The sequence below is a fragment of the Apteryx mantelli genome, chromosome 19 (assembly GCF_036417845.1).
Source record: "Apteryx mantelli isolate bAptMan1 chromosome 19, bAptMan1.hap1, whole genome shotgun sequence".
In the NCBI taxonomy this organism is placed as follows: Eukaryota; Metazoa; Chordata; class Aves; order Apterygiformes; family Apterygidae; genus Apteryx; species Apteryx mantelli.
Window position 1 is genome coordinate 12,208,417 of NC_089996.1, and position 11,903 is coordinate 12,220,319.

Genomic DNA, 11,903 nt, shown 5'->3' on the forward strand with positions numbered 1-11,903 from the left:
GGTATTCACTCCCAGAAAACAGGGCACTAGATCCTCACTGCCAGCAAAGACACTTCTGACTTATGCAAACAGGTGACTTGGTTCAGGTTTCAGAGTAAGAAATTTAGGCAAAGATACCCAGCAACACCAGCATCCTCTCAGTGACCATATTAGAAGTACTTGCTCAAGGAGCTACTTTCACTCGGAGGAAGAATGTGTTTCTGTGGCAATCTGCGGCTAACGCTGGATGAAGGGGAGAAGAAAGTTTTACCCTGGAGCATACAATACCCACTGAGAAGTGTAAGTTGAGATTTACGGAAAAGACCCAAAAATCAACATCCATCAGCATGCACACCTACCAGGTCCAAGCAAAGTCCATCGTAACAAATCACTCGGCTCAGCAAGCAGAGAAAGTCTGTTCAAGACGTGTTGTCTGTCAGTTCAAGGCAGAGTCAGGCAGCAGAGAGCCGTTCCAGGCTTTGAAGGGTCAGATGTTGCTGGGTGATGAATTGGAGGTGACAATGTTCTAGCGTGGAGGTTTCCTACAAAGAAAAGCAGTTGGGTATTAATCAGCTTCTTAAGAACAAAACTCCGGCATAGAAGAGTTTCTGCCGTATGCTGCCTCCCGCTCCCGACCTAACCAAAGCAGGAGATGTTCCACCTCTCGCTCTCCTGCTTGGCTTCTGCCTCTTTTCTTGGCAGCAGCCACCTATTTCTGGCCTTATGTAAGTTTTTCCTTTGATGATGTGACGTCTGGATGATGAGTGTCACAACCCAGGCAAGTCCCCCAGAAAGAGGTAGGCAGGATAAGGGAGTGCACATGAATTTCTGCAGTTAAAAGTTCATTTAGCTCTATTTCTATTGCTCACTTCATCTATGGGAACCAAAGAACCAAATTACAACTCGGAACACTTAGATTTTGTCTCCTCTTTGCCTCCAGTTTCTTTAAGCAAATCACTTCATCTCTGTGCTCTTTGTTTTTCCTGGCTGTAAACTGGCAGTGACAACATGCTTCCCATTATAAACCCCTTTTAAATTTATTCTGCTAGGTAATATAATCCAAAAAAAAGGTCTCTTAAAAAATCAAATCAAATTAAATTAAAGGCCAACTAATTGAATCCAAGAGCTCAGAGTAACAAATATGATTCCATTATACTTAATATTCATCAGCCTTTCTGTTTCCTGATTTTTTAAAACAAGATTTGTAACTGGGATAGGGGCTAGGCAGAACCTGCAGCAGCGCAGTGTGACAACTCCGCAGAGAGCAGTGATGGAAATTGTTATCAGCTGCAGAAACAGCTGTGAAATCACCAAGCAGCTGGGTAAAACTTATGAAGCAGCAGAGATTTATGTTGCTAATCTTATTCAACATTCCCCTTCTGTATGTGCATGGTTATGGCGGATCATTTTAACACTGAAGCGGGAGCTCCTAAATGGAGATGAGAATAAATTTGTGTAATAATAAACCTTATCTTTTTTTCCCCACTTTTTAAGTTCTTTGGACTGTGCTAACATTTCATGGGCACAAACAGCTTCTGTTCTTCTCCAGACACTCCTAGGAATAAGCCTGTAACATATCTAAAGTATATTTAGCTGATCATTGAAGTTGGCTAATAATTAGGAAGTCTCCTTGCTTATCTCCTTGAATATATTCCTGTGCGCACTATCTAGCAAAAAGCTTGACTTCTTGAAAACTTTGGAGGAAAATGCAAAAAAAAAGAAAAAAAACCACCAAACACCCTTAGATGAGTAATCTAGATTCCATAAAAACAAACGCAGACCTCTGAAACTGTCTTATAGCCCATTTCCACTCAGAGTACAAGAATGGTTACATTAGTTTGAAAGCCTCTTCCTGATGCAATTGTGCCCCTGAACCACTGACTTAGCATCATTCCTTGAAAAAGATGAATTGCTCTGTCAGTATTTTATCTGTATTTGCCCTCAAATATGTACACTTTAAGTAATTTTTTAAAGTAATGTCTTTATCAACAAACCTGACTGACAAGGCAGCTTCTTATAGACAGTATTTCTTCCCCCCTCCTTTTCCCCTCTCTCCACAAAGCTGAAAAGCAGAAACACATGAAATCTATAAATTAAGCTTCCAGTATACTAACCCTGAATCAGTTCAATGTAGTGCTCTCTCAGGAGTCTGCCCACATGCTGCATAACTCTGCGCGAGTGCAAAGAGCTGCTATTTCCCAGCCGCTACAGTCCTTGCACCTTTTTTGCATTTTATTCAGAACCAGCAAGATGCAAGTAGGTTTCTGCCTTCAGGTTCTGCACCCGCATCTTGTGTAACCCATGAGACCCACTTTTTTGCTTATGTAAAATGCTAATAAATCATAATGCCCATGTTTCCCACTTGGTTTTGCATTAAGGTGACTATGGAAGAGAAGAATAAGGAGTCATCCTGAACTGAGAGGAGAGTTTGCTTGGAGTTCAACAGACTAAAGTAATCCTAAACTCAGTCCTACAGCTCTTACTCATGTGAACACTCCTGAAAATGCAGAACTAGAATTTATGCATGTAAGACCACAGGATCAGGCCCTTAACTAAAGGGGCAGCAGAAGAGCACATTACACCCATGCCAAGTGTCTGAGCCTCAGGATGCACATATGGGTAAGTTTGCACCACCAAGTTTTAAGCAAAATAATTAAGACTCATGCTCACACCTTTTTCATTTTTCAGCCATCGTGGGGGGAACCAACCAACTCCCCCCACCCTCCCCCCAAACTACCCCAGATTTGCAAACTGCAGAACTTTCAAACGCGTCTGTAAAACGCCACGCGCGCCTAGAGCACAACCGTGCGAGTCGCAGCTATCCCCAAACGCGCGTTTAACAGGGCAGGGAGGCGCACGGGGAGGGGAAGCCTTCGGGACACGGTGCCCCGCCGAGGCACGGGCACGGGCACGGGCACGGCCCCGGCCGGCAGCAGCGCCCGCTGCGGCGGGTGCGGAGCTTCAGCTCGGGCTGCGCGCCGGACCCGGGGAGAGCGGAGCGGACCCGGGGGCAGCGCTCTGCACCGAAGGCAGCGCGGCTGCTCCGAGCCCGCAGCCGTCCGGGGAGCGAGCCGAGCCGAGCCATGCCGTGCCGTGCCCACCCCTGCCCTGCAATGCCCTGCCGTGCCGTGCCGTGCCCACCCCTGCCCTGCAATGCCCTGCCGTGCCGTGCCGTGCCCACCCCTGCCCTGCAATGCCCTGCCGTGCCTTACCTTACCTCCCGGCTGCCGGGCGGGACTGCGGCGGACGCTCGCCGCCCGCGCAGGAGGGGGATGCGGCCGCCCGCACGAGGGACTGTGCGCAAAGTCCTCGGTGAGAGCGAAACAATTAAGGGACCGGAGCAAACGCGGCGGCGGGGGCGGGACGGCGGCGGTGGCGGCGGCGGGGCTGGCCCGGCCCGGCCCCGCTTTGTTCGCCCGGCAGCGCCGCTCCGCTCCGCGCAGCTCCGCGCAGCCCTGCCGCGGCCGCCGGCTCCGGCTCCGGCCCCGCGCGCCCGGTGCCGGCGGTGCGAGGCATCGCGACGGAGCCGGTGGCAAGCGGGGCTCGGCGCCCCTCGCCGGGGTCCGCCGCCAAAGCCCGCAGCGTGCTGCCGCCCGGATCAGCTCCTGCCCCGCGCCCGGCTGCTCCGCAGCGAAGCGAGGAGCGTCGGTTTGCAGGAGAGCCCTTAGAGGAGGAAGTTTTATGTATCATTTAAAATTATTTAGAAGGATACTCTATGCTTTACTCACCCATTTAAGTAGAACATCAAATACTTGCAGGGGGTTGGAGTGGCTGGGTGTGGGTATGTGTTTTTTTTTTTTTTTACTGTGATTTCCTTTCTTCTTTTCAGACAAAAAGCAGAGAGATTTTGCCTTTAAGGCTGGGGAAAGGCCACGTTTGATTTCTGTGGTTAAGTTTGCCCAAAGTTTATATTTAAAAGGCACTATTTTATCAATGATTGATAAAAGAGCGGTGCACCAGATGTGTTTAATCAGCCACTCTGTCTCTGCAAGCATGCGTGTACTTTTGACTCCTCTTCCAGGGTGAAATCCTGGCTCCACAGAAATTAGTAGCAAAACTTCCATCAACTTCACTGGGGCCAGGATTTCACTCTCTGTGTATTATTAAGATCTGCACAGTGATGGAGATCCTGCCAAGGGTTCATCTCCTCCAGCCGAACCAGCTGGGGGGTTCTGGAAGAGCTCCACAGCTTTATACAAGAAACTGGCATTTTTTCCCCCTATTTGCTAGTGTTCCCTCCAAATACATAAGCATTTCAGCAAAAATGACATGCACACTGGACCTGAGGGGAACTGGCATCAGAAGGGATCCCTTGGACCATTAAGTCTAATCCTTCCTTATAGCAGCAGCCATGCCACATAACATCTTTAAATTTACCCAGTTCCATCTCGAACTACCCAGGTTTCCTGTTTCTCCTGTTGGAAGCTTCTGAGCCTTCTCCTTCTGATGTCTAGGAACCTTCATCTTGTTTCTAGCTAAATTTATTCATAGACATTGATGAGCAAGTATTTGCTTAAATAGATCTTTTTCTTGGGAATTAACCCTCTAATGCCTTATGAGGAAGAAATCAGATTCTGTCTCTGTCTTTGTTTTGACCATCAGTTTTCCAGATGTGGCCTTACCAGTATCTGGCATAGAAGTATAAATATTTTCCTATTTCTACCAGAAATACTAACAATTCATAATTATTCTGTGATTGGTTAGTATATCTTTCTCCTGTATCAATTCCACTTTATCACCTAATCAGAAATTCTTGTTAGCTCTGATGTGCATGACCTAAATTTCATCCCTTTCCTATTACAATCAATTCCCATCTAGTCCTTCCAGCATAATGTTTGGTCCTCCTATGTTGATAGGAGGACATCCTCCCGTGCTTACACCATCAACAGTTTCATTAGTACATTCCTACTTTTTCATGCCAAGTTTATTACTGAAAGTATTACATAAAGTAACTCCCAAGACTGATTTTTGAGGAACTAATCTGAAATACACATAAACAGGCCTTGAAGCTGGGCTTAGAATTCAAGTGTCTCTGCACAAATAACTGCCCTAACATCAGGCTAGAAAGTCATGCTCTCTCTTAGACCCAGTGCCATCATAACTCCTTTCTGTGAAGCAGAAAAGCTGCAGTAGAAAGCGGTGAGGATGATGCCTCCCTCTGCTGCTCAGAGATTAGTGCACTCTCCCGAAAAGTGTGGGTTTTGCTCTCAGGCACGTAAGGGTCTCATGCAAATTGGGCACCTCCCCTCTGGTCCTTTAAAAAAGGGATGACCACTTCTGCCTTTTACAGTCCTGCTGTGTTCGGAGCATGACTCTCCAAGGATATAGGGAAAGAAGTACCAAACATACCCCAAGCAGCATGTTTGGCACCTGTAGAAATTCAGTGCAAACAGCTGAGGCAACTTCAGGACTGAGCAACAGCTGCGTAAGGGGTTACAGGTTCACAGTTTTGGACTGCCATGCTTAAATGCTACATAGCTCCCTTTTAGGACCTGCCCTAAATCACAAAATCTCCTCCCTGTGGCCTTAACACAGCTGTTTTGGAGGAGGTGCAGCCCCTGCTGCCGGGACAATAAGCAAGGCAGCGTGTGTGAGAGTCTGGAGCTCTTGCAGCCTATTGAGAGAGAAGTTTTACTCCAAAATTGAGCAATGTTGTTGCTCTGTCTGCTAAGACACACTTGCAATACTTCATGGCTTCCTTTGAAGATCTCCTGGGCCTTAACAGCACAGCAAACAGTGACTCATTAATCTGGCAAAATACAACCATTGTGGGCTCTCTATTCAATTAGTTCTTCTTGCCTTTTCCCTAACCCTCCACCGACTTTTTCTTTATTTCATCCCTAGGCCCACCCACAGACACGACATGCCAGTTGATTGCATTTGCTGGAACTTTTAGAAAGCAATCTTTCAGCATGTTTAATAGGATGTAAATTGTTCTTTCATGACATGCAGTTATGTGTTTTGTGATGGGGAAGGGAGTACTTAGCAAAGCCAGTTAAACCAGAGAACCAAACCTCCACTTCACATGAAATGCTGTAGCTCTCCTCTCATTAAAACAGTTTACAGCCCATGGGAGTTCAGCCACGTTGCTTCATAGCTATGCAAACCACCCACTCTGTGTGTAACCAGGCTTATGAAATAGATATGCTTATAATGATAGACACCTCTTTGGTGAATAGGAATATGAGGCATTTTTTTAAACTCCATTAGATCCTATCAGTACTTTGGTCAACATCAGGTATCCTACTGCACTTTAGAGCTTTGTTATTGCCCTGTTTGACTTAACTTTCCTGCAGTGTTGAAGAAGACAGAACATCTGGAACAGAAAACAATTATCCTTATCTCCTACTGCTTTCATAATTACATGAAGTTCACATTTGAAGACCTGCATTCCTTGTGCAGACATGTGCCTTTAATAAACTGAGGGATGCACTCACACCTCCAGGCACCAAATCCTGAATCTTGCAGACGTAGGTTACAGAATCTCTGAATCTTTAACTGACGTGACCACTTTCTGGCTGAGCTAGGAGGAAGCCTAAAAACAAACACAAGACAATGTAATTTCACTGTCACTGTGCTTTGGTAATTTATTAAGAGATATTGCAGTAGGATCCAGCAGATTCAGTTGACATTTAAGTCAGGGTAGATACTATCTCTTCCTGTGGTTCTGTAGAGGGCTTTTCTTATCCTTCCACCTACATGGAGTACCCCAAGGAATTTACAGGGCACAAGGACATGAAGTGAAATGCAGACCAATAGCTGAAAAGTTGCCCAAGGTCACTTAGCAGAATATGTCAAGAGACCTTAGGTTTTTTATCTTGCTCCCTGCTCTGCCAGTGGAAATGGCATGAAAAGCACACACTGTTCCCTCTCCAGATGGTCTATCTAATGAATATGGAGCATTTCAGACAGCTAAAATTGACTATCCAGAAGTAGAAAGAACATTACGAGCTTTCAGCTAACCTACACAGCCTTTGGTTGAATTAGTTTGTTTACAAAAAGTTTCTCTGTAGACTCTAAACAGCTTGGGAAAATTGGTGAGAAGGGAAAGGAATGGGTATGGGGAAATCTCTGCTTGTCATCTACTCTATTTTATGTAGGTTCTTTAAGAGCTTTCTGCCAGCAAGTTATTAAGTCCCCCACCCCAGTTCAATATGAATAAATAAATGCACAACAGCATATGCAACAGGGCTGCCGCAAACTCACACAGGCAAGCATTCTCCTTCAATATATCAAACAGTTTACACTCTTGGGGCCCACTTCTTCCTTCAGACACAAAATGTAACACACACATATCTCACAGTTTGGCAGCATGCTTCTTCCATTAAGCTCCATGTAAACTATCTGAAGCCCTTTGCGCTCAGGGTGGAAGGCAAGCCCAGAAGAGGATGAAGTATAACCATCTTGCTGACAGAGAGAAACACAGCCTATGATTTAGCCTCTACAGGGACTCTTCATCTTTAAAAGTGCTACATAAATGTTAAGTGATAGAACAAACTCTGGCTTAGCAAAAAGTGCTTAAGCAAAGTTTAAAGACAAGCACATGCTTAGATGCTTTGCTCAGTGGGGTTGGCTTTAGGCATAGATTAAGTCTGGACATTGTCCAAAGAAAGCTGCAGCAGCCCTTCCCTTGGTGTCCTCCCAGCTCATGGTGCCTACTGCTGTGAGCCCGTAGTTGTACTCCCCAGGCAGCAGAAACAGCAATAGCTGTTACCTGTCACCGAAATATGCCTTCTTTGGTAGCCCTTTTTGACCCTCTACTGTTAAAGTCATGGCTATAGTTTAATGCAGAAGTTTAGGCTTGAGGCAGAAAATACTGGGTGAAGTTGCCTTAAACTCTATCAGTTTTTGAATTCTAGTAGTTAATTCACTAGCTCAGGATTTTAATAATTCATTAAGAAATCAAAAGGACCTATTGCCTATGGGAATAGTTAGCTGCGCACAAGGGTTTGCAGGAAGCAGAAGTTGAGGCTGTGAATTCCCCAGAGCAAGAGTCTGATTTGCCCACGAAATCATACGGCCCAGGGTGGGGCGGGGGGAATTCTGGTCTTTACACAACTCACAGAATGAATAATAAAACTGCAGATCATTGTCTTTACAAAAAGCAGATGTAAGACACACACACTTTACAATATATACTTCAGTCATTAATCAGCCAGGGTAAGGAAGGAGCTTCATACACAGAGATTACAAAATTACCCATAACAATATTCTCAGCTTTTCCTCTGAAGCATTTGACTATTGTCAAAGTCTAAATAGATGAACTGGTTCACAGAAGCAGTCAGAGGTTTGCTGTAGTAATCCTGTATTGTAAGTAACAGCACTTTGGTGGTCTATCAGAGCAGCATCAATGGCTACTGATGCACAGATATATAGGTTTTGCAGCCAGAAGAAGCCTTCAGATTATCTTGGTGATATCCTGCATAACACAAAGTATTCAATTTTACATTCAATCTGAGACCTATATTTTGAAACCAGAAATTTCTGCTGACCTGAACTATATTTTTCCTATATACTATATATAGCCAAATCAAGAGACAGAGAATTTGTCTTGCTAGTTTGTTCCAATAGTTACTTATCTATCTTCACTGTTAAAAAAAATACTTTATTTCTAATTTCTAATTTTTTTAATTTTGATTTTAAGTCTTTTGGCTTTAACCCTATCCAATGAGTCCTTTCTTTGTCTTTCTCCACTATATTCCATGAGGATTACACTTATACACAGGATCTATGTAAGATATTTTACATAGTTCAAAAAAAGGATTTTCTTCTACATAATAGATGACATCTGTGTAAATCATCAGCAAGTCAAATGTCTGACCCACAGAGGAGTATCTTAGAACAGAAAGAATTATTGCAGAAAGACCAATCCACAATGTTCCCACTAAAAAAGAGCTTTATATATATATTATTTGCAGAATCACAGTACATGCTATAGGAAATGTTTAGAAGTATTTCTATATCCAGTATAAAAGTTCAGGAGAGTAGAGGGAATGGGAGTGGCAAGTATTTGCCAGATCAAATCAAAATCTAAATAGCCTTGCTTATATTTTGAATGAGTCATTTTAGGTCATGCAGGTAACACCTGCAATCTCTTCTTTCCTTCAGCTAAGTTTTTAAAGTCACCCCTGTTGTCTCTAGGCCAGATAAATAGGTCACACCTCACAATCTGCAGTTTCTTTGCATGGGAAGTGCATTACTTTCCTGAAAAGCTGTGGCCAAAAAGTATAAATCACAAGTAAGCATGACCGAAATGAAACAGAGGGGTCCTGACACTGGGAGTCCAGCATACTAAAACTCTTTACCAAAGATAAAAATACTTGGTATTAGAAGGCAGCAGAACTTCAGTGATTCTCTGAGGCCTCCTCTATTCGAGTGGAGCTCTGTAGAAACTAGATATTGAATACAGAAGCATGGGTACAGATACAGACATAGTTTGGGATTAGACCCTTTGTCTCACACAGGAGAGGAGAATATGGTTATATATTGTCTTGGACATTAATGTCTGTGATGGGAGATGCTGTTGCTACTTTTCAGCTTTCCGGATGAAGAACTTGCTTCATGCAAGCTGCAAAAGTCATGAAACAATTTGTAAGAAAGGCTTTTACGTAATGCAGTCAATAAAACAACAGTAGCAGAACACTGTAATTGGTTTGGCTTTGTATAACAGAAATGTGAATGCACGTACTGCATAATTGGTGTGTCAGGGCTATCCAGCATTTCTTCAAAGTTTTGGGGATGCACTGAATAAAATGGAATGACAATAGTAAATATATATCTGCACAGTAGTTGAATCCATCAAAATCCCACATCTTTATTTCATCTTTGAGAATTTCTCAAAGTACACCAGTGCCACACTGAGACAGCTGCAGGAAAACACAATATAGCTGGTAGCGCTCTCTCACATATGGCTACCCATATCCAAAACAAATAGTGAAATTCATCGGGAGCCTGAAAACATCAAGGCAATATTCACTGCTGCTTTTGTTTCTGGTCACGGATGATTTCGTGACAGAGGAGTTCTCCAGCTCACTGATTTGATCTCAAACCACAGAATTTGATGGCTCATTCACCATCGATGTCAGTAGCAGAAAGGTTAGGTGCTAGGGTGGAATTAATAGCGATTATTTCCATTGTAAAAACCAGGTGGACATTTTAGCTGCATTAACCCCATTGATAGTCGGGGTCAGTAAACTGAGGCACTCTTTCCCACTGAAAGCAGCAGGAGTTCGATACCCAAGAACTACTAAGTGTGCGGGCTCAGGTCATGTGGATACCTTTGAAATGCTTTTCATTGTCCTGGAATAGTGTCCCTCTATTTTCATTCAGTTGGTACTTAGGTCCCTGACCTCTGTTTGGGACTGGACTGGGCTGTAACTGGGCTGCCTTCGGTAGCTGTGCTCAAGCTGGGGTTCACGCTCCCACAACTGGCTGCCCTGAGGCAGTTCCCACTGTCTGGTGGGGCAGAGCTCCGGGAAAAGCGAGTCCCTGCTGTGTCCAAAGTCACCCCAGACTAGAGCCACGCTATCTAGGCAGTGTGGGTGACCAAAGGGTTTGGGCTCACGTGCTGTTTTCCTCCCTCAGCTGACATGGCCATACACTTACATAAACATACATGAAAATAGAAAATAAAGTCTCCTTTCAGAACTGTTTGTGCTTTCTCAGTAATCACCACTCCTTATTTACCAAGAAGAAAAAAGGTCACATAGTAATGCCTCTTTTCAGAGCTTTGGTCCCTAGAGTAGCCTTGTGAGATAAATATCTCTTTTTCCATGAGTGCTGAGGGGAGGAAGGAGTGGCCAGGCAGCCGTAGCCAAATTACAGCTCTGATGCCATGTAGACCATATAACGGAAAACATTTACTCTAAAACAAAAGGCAACGTTGAGCAGTGACACTTCAGTCTTTTTGCACAGACAAGGCTCCTTAAGAGACCCTGTGATCCACCAGGCTCATTTACAGGCATGCATTCTTGCTGCCTGCTAAACATCAGCTTTTCACTCACAACTCCTCCTTTTTCATACTTGGTGAAAGTCATCTCTGTACAAACAAGTGCCACAAGTGCTTTCAGTCTCACATAAATCCTATCTGAGAGCATGAATGGCATTTAAAAAATGGGATATAAATCTGATAAAATTGCCGCAAAAGTAAATCTAGTATTTAAAGAAACATTTCTGAAAGATAAACTAAATCAGTCTCACTTGCAGATCATATTCCGTTTTAAAGACAAGATCCTCTGCTGGGTAAGCAGCGTAGCTCCACTGAAGTCAACTTAGCTCAGCCAAGAATTTAGTTGCAAGGGTTCAGCGGTAAGAAATGTATTGTAAGAAATGTATTGTTAGAAATGTATTGTTGTCGTGTTTTGGAGAACCAGCTGAGCTAACTGAAAGCACTCCTTTGTAATTCACAAAGAACACAAACAAGTGAAAATATTTTGCATGTATTGCATAAATGTTAATAATAAAAGGTCACAATACATGCAACCATACTATGAAAATAAAGCAAAAGAGCTGGAATGTTTGCATATCTGTTTCAGTGAGAAGGTAATGTATGAGCAGATAGAGAAAATTTATGTCAGAAAGAAGCTACAGGTCAAACTCCGGCATCAAAATCACATGCTGGGGGGGAGGGTGGTGAGATACCGTCCTGCTTTCTGCCACAGGTCTCTCTCCAGAAGTTTTCTGAAACTCTCACAAATTGCCTGTGCAGGGATTATACTCAGCCTAGGTGTCCAAAACGGAGCCAGCCACAAATCCTGATGCTCAGCCTCCAAACCAGCGGGCTGGACGCGCAAGGGGCAGCTGCCACAGGCCAGCCCTTTGCCCAGGAAGTCGGCGGCTCGGCAGGGCGGCTGCAAAGAGCAGCGCCGTGCTCGGGGGCCAGCGGTGCCTGCGCCGGGCTGCAGCGCGCTCCGTCCGTCGGCAGG